The sequence below is a fragment of the Pteropus medius genome, unplaced genomic scaffold (assembly GCF_902729225.1).
Source record: "Pteropus medius unplaced genomic scaffold, Ma_sr-lr_union100, whole genome shotgun sequence".
NCBI classification, from domain to species: domain Eukaryota; kingdom Metazoa; phylum Chordata; class Mammalia; order Chiroptera; family Pteropodidae; genus Pteropus; species Pteropus medius.
Genome location: NW_024346061.1, coordinates 791,333 through 804,091, shown reverse-complemented (window position 1 = coordinate 804,091; position 12,759 = coordinate 791,333). Strand labels below are relative to the sequence as shown.

The window sequence follows — 12,759 nt, the reverse complement described above, 5'->3', positions numbered from 1 at the left end:
AGAAAAAACAGTTACCTTCAGTGAGGAAATTGGGTAGGGCATGGGTTAGGGGGATGGTGGGAGTAGGTTAGGGGTATGGGAATAGGGAAGTCCATGTTCCCCAGAAGGAAAATAATTCCTTTTCAATTGCAGCATATTTTCCCTAAATCGTTGTTTCAAAATCCTTTTAAAAACCTGAAAACCAAAATAATTAAAAGCTTGATGAACTAAAGGTACATCAGAGCAGGGATTTCTTAGAGGCTCATGCAGAACATTATGGAACAATGTGAGAGCCTTTATGAAGAGAAACTTCAGAAGGGAGGTAGATATATGGCCACTGCTTACCAGCTCATATCTTCCCCCACCAAAGGAAGCTGTGATCTGGAAATGGCCCTCTTGGTTCTGGGACCTTCCTTACCATGAAGTGGTATGTTCCTGCCCTAGGGTCACAGATTCAAGCAGATGCCCTCTATTATGTACAAAACCACTGACAGTTAAGGAAGGATCACAGCCCCCACATAAGTCAAAGCAGCAGCTGGTATTTTAAAGAAACCACTTGAAAATCTGTGTTTTGTGAAATTCTATTTTTTTCAATTACAGTTGAAAATCTGTTTTTAAATGTATGTCAGCATTCTTTAGAGTGATGAGTTTCAAACTTAAGCATACATCAGAATCATTTGGAGGGCTTTTTAAAATTCATATTGCTGGGCCCCACTCCCAGAATTTATGATTTACAGAAATTTAGAAATAAAGAATTTGGGTTCAAGCCTTGTCTGACTTATTCCAACTCTCTGAGCCTGAGTTTCTTCTTTTCTAAAGTGGAGTTTATAAGGTTGTAGTAAAGATTAAATGGAATGGTGCATATGAAAAGTTCTTTGTGAAGTGAAAATATGGTATACAAATATTAGCAGTTAGATGGCTTCACAAATGGTACTTGCTGCCCACCCCAGCTAGATTTTCCTGTGTTTTGTCTGCTCTCCACCCAGCTTTGTTCCACCAAGTCCATCAGATACCGGGAAAGAAACTAAAGCCAAGAAGGCTTTGAGTAGCACATTCTTTTTTCAACCCACGGGGCACAGCCTTGATACTGACCTTGATTTGACCTTCTTTTTTCTCTGCTTGGTCTCCCCTAAACTTTCTCCTTGTTCTTCCTGCCCTTGCTGCTTCTCATAGCAAAGAACAGCTCTCAGTACTAATAATGGGGTAAAAAACTATCAGTGGAGTTTTTGGTTTTTTTTTTAATTAGTAGAATAAACAGAGGAATCTGCTCTTAAGCAGGAAAGCATTTGTTGGGGAAAGCATTTTGCTAGATTGGTGAGCTCTAGGCTGATTTACCTAAGGGCAAAATCCAGATGTTTGAAGTAGTTAAGTGGAAATACAAGTATAATTGCAGATTCCTAACTTAGGAATGTGTCAGACAGTTCTAACAGACAATTGTCAGGATACATGCTATGTCTATACAGAATGGGGTTCTTTTTTCTTTAGAAAATTTTTCTCATTCAAAAGTAGCACATGGAACTTAATAAAAAAAAGAAGTAGCACATGGGTAGTGTAAAACATTTCAATATTTTAAGTGAGTGTAAAAAAAGTAAAAATGACCCTTAATTCTGCCACACAGAGATAAATAACCTACTGGTGAGGTACTGCATTTTCACCTAGCCTTTTAATATGTATATGCTTATATATGAATATATATGTGTATGCACATATATTTTTTGAATTTGACTGGTATTATGTACAGGTTTGTATAATTTTTTTTTCACTTACTATTATATCATGAGCCATTTCCAGGAACATTAAGTAGTCTTCAAAAGCATAGTTTTTAGTGGCAGACTATTATTCCTTGATGTAGTTGTATAATACTTCACATAACTCTTCCTAAATGTTGGATGGTTAGGATATTCTTAATTTTACCATTATAAATAATCCTGCAGTGAATGACACTTCATATACATAAATCAATTTGTGCACCTCTAATTGCTCTTAGGATAGACGACGCCTAGAGATGGAAAAACTGGATGAAAGGGTAGGAACCTATTCTAAAACTGATATAATTCACATAGTATAAAGTTCATTACCTCCAAGTGTGTGGTTCAGAGGGTTTTTGTATATCACAAGGTTGTGGAACCATTACTGCTGTCTAATTCCAGAAAACATATGGAGCACATCACAAATTTGCATGTAATCGTTGTGCAGGGGCCATGCTAATTTCTATATCATTCCAATTTTAGTATATGTTGGCTGAAGCAAGCACAGTATGAACTTTTTTCTGTCTCTTGACAATATATAACAAATTTCTCTCTAGCAGATGTGTACCTATATCCATTCCCACCTAGCAAGGTATAAGAATGCCTATTTCTCTGCAACTTTGCTGATACTTATTTTTAAAAATATCATTTAAAATGGCATTTTATTGTTTTGTCTCCTTGATGAGTTCTTCTTCCTCTCTTACCTGAACCATAGGTGTGCTGTAGAGATGTGTCATCCACTTTCTTTCCTTTGTATGCATTTACTGTGGGCAGTTCGACTACTGCAATGGCCCCAGCTTCCTCCTTTCTGTGGATAATGACTACATGTCCAGACCCAGTCCAGCCCCTGTCCTAACCACTTTTCAGTACTGCAGCCTAGATGTCAAACTTCTTGCTGTGCATGCTTTTCTATGTAATTTGACAGTGCAACAAACAAACTTATGTCTAAAAGCAAACTCATGTCTCCTGAAGCCAGCTTCTGCTTTTGACTTCCCTATCTTGATTAGTGATGCCACCATTTTTCTAGGTGTCTCATAGTCATTTTAACTATTCTCTCTCCGTATTTAATTAGTAGTCCAATGCTGTTGATTCTGTCTTTTATGTTCTCTCTCACATCCTTCCCTTCTGCTCCATTCACTGTCATTTGTCTAATTCTACCTTTTGTGTGTATTGTGCTAGCCTACTCACTTCTCTATGCTTTCAGTATTTATCCACATAACTCATCCTAAATGTAGCTACTAGAATAACCTTTTAAAATACTGCCTTTATCATGATGCTCTCCTATCACAGAACCTCCAAAGTCTCTCTCTTGTCTACTGGATTATGTAAAGTAAATGCTTTATCTTGACACTTAAGGCCTATCATGTTCTTACATCATTCTAATTTTACTTCCTGTGTACCTTATAGAAACTTCAGCATATTCCTGCTTTTCTTATTCTTGTTTATGCAAAGACCTGGCATGACCTCTCTTCCAGTCTTCTCCAGCTGAAATTGTACTGAATCTTCACAAATTAGCTCAGAGTCTGTAAAATCTTCCTTGGTTCAACCAGCTGTGATTTCTCCTTTATTTAACTCTCACTTTTTAGCATTTCCTTTATGACATGACTTTCTGCCCTGTTTAGTGGTTACTTAGGTATTTTTATTTGCCCCCTATCACACTGTAAATTCCTTGAGCACAGGGACTATAACTTCCTCGTTTTGGCATGTTCCATAATACCTCTCCAAGTACCTTAAATGTAGATAGGAGCTCCATAAATGCCAGAATAAAAGAACAGTGGAGACTTCCAACATTTTTTTTTAGAACTATTAATGACTCAATTTCAGAAATGAATTCTGTGCTAAAAAGGAACAGATACCAGATGACCCAAATGTCATGGTTTATTCTCCTTTTTTCCTCACTCTTTATATTCAATCAATCAATAAACACTGTCAGCTCTACCTCTTCAAGATATCTCTAGACCTCTTTTTTCTACCCTCACTGCTTCTTCCCTTGAACAAACCACCATTATCTCTTATCTATAAGAGCCTTCTTCTCTTGTCCTACCTAAATCCATCAGACAAGTGAGATCTTTTTAAAACTTAAATCACAGTAGTCCTCTGCTTAATTACCTCTAGTAGCTTCCCACTGAACTGAGAATAAGATTCAAACTGCTCACTTTGACTTTGGAAAACTCCATGATCTGGCCTAGGCATAACACCAACCTCAAACCTCATCTCCCATTACTGTGCTCCTTGCTCACTGTGCTGCAGCTCTGCTGAGCATTGGCCCTTCCTCATTGTCATGTTTGCTCAAAGAGAGTGAGTAGATACTCTTGGTTCTATTGGGGTCCTTGCTATTGTTAGCTATTGTCCTAGGGCTTCATGCCTTTAGTAGTGGAGATTACTTAGGGAGTGGCCAAAAATAATTCTAAGGACTTTGAGACTTAATTTTGGAAAAACTTTTGTAGATTCCATCTTTTCCCTGAAAAGTAGCATCTGCAATACTGAGTTTGAGCTAAAAGATATATTTGGCTTAATGGGAGAAGAAAGGAAATCTTGTGTTATTCTCATAACCTTCTTCCTAAAGGATGCTACAAATATTCCTGATAGAAACAAGAGCTGGAGGGAAAACATCCTCTATCTTCTTTATCACTCTGTATGGTGATTTAGGAAATCAGGCATCCCAGAAGAAGCTGATTCTACAGGTGGTGCTCTGTGAATCTGTTGTTATTTTCCCTGTGTGCTCCTCTGAAGTGTTCCATAGCCTTTTGGAGTTGCATCCTTAGATTTTGTATATACAGGGAAGAGAGAAAAGCCTTCTTTCATTATTCAGTTCTTGACTTGCTCCCTTTGCTTCTAGAAGATATGAAATATGCACCATTCTCCTCCTTGCCTTTGGGACAATTGACAAGAAATTGTCTATGATTGGTACGTTTTATCAGACTATCCATAGAAAAACTAGAATATGCTCCCCGGCCCACTCTGTAAGAGAATTCCAAGTACTATGTTTCTAAATTACTAAGCATTTTTCTAGCCTCTAATATTTGCAAAGCTCTCCTGCATCATTCATATGGTTGCTTCTCTCCAACATTCTTTAGAAAAAGAGATGTCCCCATGTTTTAAAGATTTCAGTGTGAATGGAGAAATGAAAATGAGGTCAAATGTAAAGCCCTTATCCAGAAGAAGTTATCACTCTCTATTTATAAAGCCAAAAGGTACCCCCTAACACACATCACAGCACCTGGGGGAGACTTTATTTCCACCCCAACATTCCATTCCTCTCTTATTCACTACCCTGGGTTTCTTTTAGCTGGGGAGAGGGGATCCTGAGGTGGAGAGCGGAGAAGGGGATCTAGCAGATTTATATGAAAGATCTTGACCTGGCTATTTAGAGAAGTGAAGGGAGGTGAAGGAAGTGGAGGAGGTGGAAGGGGTGGGAAAGGTAGAGAAGCAGAACGGTACCAAAAGCCCTGTCTACATAACGTACCAATATCTCAGATGACCCAGATTATAACTTTCCCAGACTGAAAAGAAAGCCATTGTCATCAATATCCTCTCTAAAATTATACATACATACACACATACATATACATACAGATATACATGCAGACACACATATACACATACATACATGACCCACATTCACAAACACAGATATACACATGCACATTCACATGTACACACATACACACATGCACATACAAACATACACACACAGGCATGCGTTTTTATACACATACACACATATATACACTGATGCACACATACATACACACAGATACACCTACACATAAAGACATGCACATTTACACATACACAATATACACACATACACAATACACACACATACACATACATATTCCCCTTGGATGGATGTACAGTAAGGATCTCTGGATCACCAGGCTGTAAGATCCCTCAACTAACAATGAGATGTGAGTGGGCCTTCATAGCTCTATATCTCTTCCTGGTGATCAAGCAGCTTCCCCCTCTTCTGTCAGATAAACAAGCTATGTATTGTGTGCAGGCTTCCCTTCTCGTTGAGTGGGTCAGAATGAGCATGGAAGAGCCACAGATAGTAAACAGAACTAATAAAGGACACTTTTTTGTGTCCTGTATTACTTGCCTAAACACTTTCAAAAGAGGAAAGAACCTGCAGTAAGTTATGGCCCAGAACTTGGACTAAGCAAAACCCCAAGCAACAGGGGCCATATTTTCCTTTTTGCCCTGAGTTGGGGCAGAGCCATAGTTCTCTTGCTACTTATTCCTTACTTGCCCCACTCCAAGTATCTCTTGAGGGGTCTGCTGGAAGTCAGGCTCAGAAACAATTAGTGCTATATGAAGGTATTGGGGTGACAGCCCACAAATGCAGCTAGAGGTTGACTCCTTTCAGAATTGGTCCTCCTTCCTCCTCTCACCTTTCTTAACAGTCTTTATAAGGACTCTTCTGGGAGCTAGCTTCTGACTGATCTGCCACTTCAGCTTGCATGTACCCACATCCCTCTGCACTCTTGCCCAGTTCTTATCCTCTGAGCATTGGAAAAGCAGTCATCTTTACTTTCCCTCAAATATAGGAGGTTATATTTGGTCATGTTATCTGGAACTCAATTCACCCCATCTCCCAGCCTTTTCCCCAAATCCCAAACTAGCCAAACTACTCACATTCCTCTCTTATATCCCTTAGCCCAGGGGTCCCCAATCCCCAGGCCATGGGCCAATACCGATCCATCACCTATTAGGAACGAGGCCACGCAGCAGGAAGTGAGCAGTGGGTGAGTGAGTGAAGCTTCATTTGTATTTGCAGCCACTCCCCAGCACTAGCATCACTGTCTCAGCTCCACTTCAGATCATCAGTATTAGATTCTCATAAGAGGAAAGCACTGATCCCTGGTACCAAAAAGGTTGGGGACCTCTGACTTAGCCCAAAGATTTCTCAAGTATATGCTGTTTGTGCCCAACATGCCTATTCTATTACCTCATCTGGTGACTACTCAACTCATACTCCCACCCTGCCTTCCTATCCCAGCCAGTCCCATGAACATGCTTGTTCTTTGTTCTTCTAGTCATAATTATCTCATCCTCACCTAGCCATTGACAAGGCCAGACTGCTATCAAACTTATTGCTCTTTATTTTGTTAGGAAGTGGGGATTGGCAAGCCTCATCAGGAAGCACTTTTATGTGCTGGGTTACTGAATGGAAGGAGGAAGGCACTTGGTTACCAGAAGATTAGGGAAGGCTAGACACCTAGGCCTTAGTAATGACATGAGAAGAGACTGTTTATCCTGATTTTTCTTTTGGACCAGGGGTTATTCTCTAGTGTACTGCTAATGATATTGTATTCTGTAATATATTATCAAAGTGTGGTTATCACATCTGTAGAATCATCATCACCCTAGAACTAGTTAGAATGTCAGAATCTGGAGCCTATTCACAAATAAAGAGGACAATCTGGTGACAGACAGAGGATAGGGGGCTTGGGAGGCTGGGAGAATGGGGTGAAGTGTTAAAGAAGTACAAATTAGTAGTTGATAGGTGGTCACGGGGTTAGGGAGCATGGCATAGGGAATGCATTTAGCATTAATGTATTGGCTAGGTGGCAAGCCAGAGGAGCAAAAGAGCAATAAGGGGAATCATTTTATAAGCTATATAAATGTCTAACCAATGTACTGTATACTTGAAACCAATAAAAAAAATAAAATAAAATAAAATAATAAAATAAAATAAAATAAAATAATAAAATAAAAAATAAAATAAAATAAAATAATAAAATAAAATAAAATAAAATAAAATAAAATAAAAAATAAAATAAAATAATATAAAATAAAAATCTGGACCCATTCTAGATCTCCTGAATCAGAATTTGCAGTTTGAGAAGCTCAGAATCTAAGTTTGGCTTTTGAACCTTCTCTTAACTAGTCCTTTCTCTTTCATCTTCATTGGATTGGATAAATTATTTTTCTTGCTATTAATGGTCCCTTTCCTATTACTATTTTGGATAGAGGATACCATTTATTGAATTCTGCAGTTAAGGAAATTGAGTTTATGTGACATGCCCAAGGCCAAACAACTAGTCACTGGTAAAGCTGAGACTCCAAGCCAGATCCATATGCCCACAAAATCTCCAAACTTTCCCTATACAGTACTTCTAACTACCAAAGGAAGGCCCATGGGCTTACTTTAATGGCACATGCCTTTTGTGGAACAGATAAACATCGACCCAGACTTCTCTAGGAGGTACAGAGGGAAGAGAGGGGAAGTGGCCTTCAGCTTCTGAGAATGATTTCCCTAAAGAGGAAAGGCCCTAGCATATTTCTTATCCTGGGGGAGTTCGCGGAAGCCCTTTCTGGAGCCAGAAATTGCTGGAATTGGGACAAGAGGCCAAAGAAAACTGAAATGGGGATCAGGAATATTATGAAGGGAACTCCCCAACTCTAAATCCCCAAGAGAAATTAAAGTCTGATGCCTGATCTTGGGCTTAGAATATGCGACAAATTCATGTGAGGCTGTTCTAGGTTCTGGCTATTGTACAAGTCAGTGAGGACATTATTTGAAGCCTGAGACCTAGGCCTGTTACATCATGCTATAGCTGGAAGGGTTGTTTGTGATGATGGAGACAATGTTTTATTTTGCAGAGAGAAAACAAAAGCTCAGAGAGGGAGAGTAAGTTGCCAAGGGTCAGAGAAAATTCATGACAGAGTCAGAGATGCTGACTCCCAATGCTACTCTTCTGGAGGTGGAATCTCTGGTGTGGAAAGGAGTTTTCTTTGGGTCTGCTCAGGTGCCCATAGGAACCGTAGACCCTGTAAATATGGCCCACTGGTCCTCAAGCTTTTTGGTATCAGGGACCGGTGCTCCTATGAGAATCTAATGCCCAGTGACCTGAGGTGGAGCTGAGGCAGTGATGCTAGTGCTGGGGAGTGGATGCAAATACAGATGAAGCTTCGCTCACTCTCCCATCACTTACCTCCCGCTTTGTGACCCAGTTCTAATAGGCCACAGACTGGTACCAGTTCATGGCCTGGGGGTTGGGGACCCCTGCTTTATATCTCAGCAACACCTTTACCTTGGAGAATCTCTACATCACTTACCCCCAGCTGTGTGAAATCTGGCCCTGGAGGCTGCTAGGCCTGGTTGATCTAGGCTTTCCTTTTTCTGGGGCCCAGAGGACCTGTGGAGATGGCCGGGTGGGGTCAACTCAGTCCAGGAAGCACAGAAATTCTTTTACGTGTATGTGTCTGGGGTATTTTTCTCTCTCACTTACGTATATTTTTAAAAATTCTTTTTAGACACCAGCTTTATCTTTTCCAAACATCATTTCCTTGCTCTTTTCCTGAGTTCTAGCAGTGGCTGGGGGCCCAGCTTCCTTATTGGCCTCTGAGCTATGGAAGGGGGCGGGCCAGGGCTCAGAAGAGGCTGGAGTAAGGAACAGGGGGGCTGTTTATGCTGCCGGAACTGTCTTTCATCCTTCCCTTTGCCATCAGGGTGCTGGCTGGTTTCTGGAACAGCGTCTTCATTCTTATCCAGCTCTTGACACTGGCTTTCATTCCCTAAGGCTGTGGCAAGATCTAGGCCCAACCAGGCTGATGGTCATACCTTGCCTTCAATGCCACTCCTTTCTGTTCTTGAAAGTAGAACCTGACTGTGCGTGAGCCCCTTGGATCATACTCAGGAGACTGGGCTGATGGCCCCTCATTTCAGGAGATCTTAACAGGAAGGCAAATGGCTCTCAACTAAGGGAGGATCCAGCTTGCAGAAAGAAGTACTAAGGGCTGGCTGGAGGGGTTGTTGATGAGCATCTGAGCTGGCTGATACCCAGCTCTCTCTTAAGCCACCTCCCCACCTTGGCAACTTTTCTGGTAGGTACTACTAGTAGCCATGGCTACCATGGCTGCTGCTTTCTTTCTTCAATATCCTTTACTTTTTTCTTCCTAAGAAAGGAGTTTTAAGGTAATGAATGATAGGGTGTGTGTTTAATGATAGTACTTGAACCAACCTTAGAAGAAAGAGATTATTGCCGCCACAGCTAGGCTTGGAGCTGCCTGGTTAGTGGTTGGCATTTTCTTACTTCTCTGTTTATTTTAGCTCATCCCATGTCCCCACTGCCTAAAGAATGGATAGGTTAAACTCTAAGACTACTGAGGATTTTTTTACTGACTGCTTCTTGAGGGAATGGCTAGGAGAAGCCTCAGCTATACAAATTTTTGAGACATATTGTTCTTTGAGAAAGAGGGGTTGTGTGGTATCCTAGAAAGGGCTAGAGAATCTAAGCCTCATTCCCAACTGCCGGTTACCAGCTGTGTACTCTTAGCAAAACAATTTATCTTTCTGTGTCTCTATTTTCTAATCTGTAAATTGGGGATAATAACAGCTTTTATTGATAAAGTTGGAATGAGGATTGAATCAGCTAATACATGCAAAGTGCTTAGTGCCTGGCACATCTTAAGTATTCAATAAGTGGTCCCTGTTACTTTTTTAAAAGTTTATAGTATGTCAGGCACTATGTTGAGTATTTTCACACATGAGACTGCACTTAATCCAGACTACAATTTGTGAGTAAAGGATAGTTATCTTCCCCATTTTACAAAGAAAGAATCTATAACTCAGAGAAGTGATTTGCCCAAGGTCACACAGCTAAGATTGGAATGTAAGTGTGAACTAATTCTAGAGCTATTCAGGAATAATTAAAGACCAAGTATTACTCCCTATAGATAGTTTCCTCTTCTTTCTCAAACTAGAGATGGAAAGCTCCAACTCTGGCTGCAGTTCCTATGCTGGGATTTTCTTCACTCCAGCTTGTGGTTTTTCTCCCAGTAGTCCAAAAGCCCCTACTGCCTTGCTTCTGTCACCTTTGGAAGTGTTCCCTATTCCTGGATAAACCCTAGAGAGAGTAGGGGCCTTTGTAAGCTACTTTCCAAAGTGTGGCAAGGGAGGAGTATAGCAAAATTTTGACAGTGGATGGACAAATCTGGGTGGGAGTACTTCTGAACCATTAAGAAGGACAAGTCTGACCTGATATCTCTTATTATAGTACCTACTATTTATTGACCACTTGCTATGCATCAGGCTGTGTCCTAGATGCTTTGAGAATATTATCTCTAATCCCCACAATAACCTAGCCAGGTATGGATTATTGTTCCCTTTTTCAGATAAGACAACTGAAGTTCAGATGGATTAGGTGACTTGCATAGAATCACACATCCACAGTGGTAAAGTTAGGATATGAACCTAGATCTGTCTCACTCATTTTTGTTTCATTGTCTGCTGGCTCAGTGTAGTTGGTAGGATGAGACTAACACACAAGAAATAATCATGAGCAATATAAAACATATTATTATAGGCTAAATTGTGAGGACTAGGTTACTAATGACGAGCTCCCTGGAGGAGATGGTACCAGGGCAGTACTTTGAAGAACAGGTAGGATTTAGATTAACAAAAATGGGAGGGGGCATTTCAGGTGGAGGGAACAGTCACAGTAATAACTAAAATTTGTTGAAAGCTTACAAGACCCTGCTCTAAGCAGTCGGCATGCGTTGTCTCACTTGATCTTTACAAACTCCATTAATTAGGTACTTTTATCCCCATTTTACTGCCATGACAAATAGAGCTCTGTGAAGTAAAGTCACCTATCTAAAGCAATAGAGCTAATAAGTGGTAGAGCTGAGATTCAAACCAAGGTGGTCCAACTCCAGAGCTTGTGCTGGTTGCTACTGGAAAACCAACAGCAAAGGCACAAAGCTGTTTGCAGAGTGTGACTGGAGCAGCGACATGAGAGTTTGGGCTGCATGGGTAAAGATAGCTTATAGAGGTCATTGAATGTCTGATCCAGTTTACATTTGATGCAGAACAGGGTAAGAAATAGATAACCAGTGAAGATTCTTGAATAGGAGGGTGCTTCAGTTCAGTTGGTGTTTGACATGATATGATCTAAAAGCTGTGACTGAAGGTGGAACAAAGGGAGACTGGCTGGGAGACTGGCATGATATTTTGGACGTAAAGTGTTAAGGGCCTGGACTAGAACAGGAGGTATTGGTGGTGGGTTCTATAGAGAAATGTGATTATGTGGAATAGTCTCAATGAGAAGAGAAAGAAAAAGAGAGAGAGAGAGAGAGAGAGAGAGAGAGAGGCAAAGCCAAGAGATATATCATAAAAGAAGTCTTAGTAGAACTCAGTGAGGAATTGGATGGTTGGGGAGAAGGTGATATCAAAGCTGACTGTTCACATTTTAAACCCTGGACTCGGAAGAACTTTGGGAATCCTGGATGTGAAAGAAGGGCCAAAAATAAGAGCGATGCCCTATTCTCCACTGTATCCTCAGTTCCCAGAGGTATATAGATTCACATGGTACACAGTCTGTAGTAGTACATTATACTTCTGCGAGATGACATATAAATAATTGTTAACGGATGACTACCAGGTAATAGAAGCTAGAGAGATTTCTAGCATCAGTGCTTTGCATATGAGACTCTGGAGCAGGCACCATCCTCCACCCCAGTACAAAGTCTTCTTGTGCCTTCGGCCTCCCCGCTAGGCACTCTGAAATCCATAATAGAGCAATATGGTTAAAAGTAGGGGCCTCACCTGGCTTTCCTCCCATAAATCTTAGCTACTGCTGCTAACCTGTGACTCTGGTTTCTGCCCTTTGACAGGTAGCTTCCCCTGCCCTTCTTCTTATACCTCCTTGTCTGTGTCTGGCCTGTAACCACTTCAACCCGTGTTTTCCCCAGCAAGGCCATTCTCCTCAAGATTACCTTTTTTAGGCCTTTAGAATCTTGCACCACTGAGATTTTCTGTTTCCACTGAATTATCCTACTATATAACAAGCTTGTTAGAAACAGGGCCCTTATCTTAGACAGCTCTGCACCCTCAGTGTCTAGTATGGAGCCTGTCACAGTAAATGACTGAATAAATTACTAAAAAGCTATCATCTATTTACCTCTCTATCATCTACTTATTTATCATGTTTCTCTTACTCTGTCATTCATCTCCCTCTATCATTCATTTCTTTCTACTATGTATTTCTCTATATTCTTTCTCAGGGATTTCTCCCTTACTGTC

The 12,759-nt window shown here is 40.6% G+C and overlaps 1 protein-coding gene and 1 pseudogene across 2 annotated transcripts in view; one reads left to right on the top strand and one right to left on the bottom strand.

Annotated features, from left to right (window-relative positions):
• Positions 1-12,759, top strand: part of SHROOM4 (shroom family member 4) — a 226,763-nt gene that overhangs the window by 171,908 nt on the left and 42,096 nt on the right. Inside the window, exon 1 of one of the 2 annotated variants that reach the window (XM_039874875.1) lies at positions 9,186-9,560. The exons of the other annotated variant lie outside the window; for it this stretch is intronic. The gene's annotated coding sequence lies outside the window, so the exon portion shown is untranslated. Of the gene's footprint in view, positions 1-9,185; positions 9,561-12,759 lie in introns of those variants that run through there. 2 annotated transcript variants of the gene reach the window in all.
• LOC120612447 (uncharacterized) lies at positions 2,131-2,231 on the bottom strand (annotated as a pseudogene).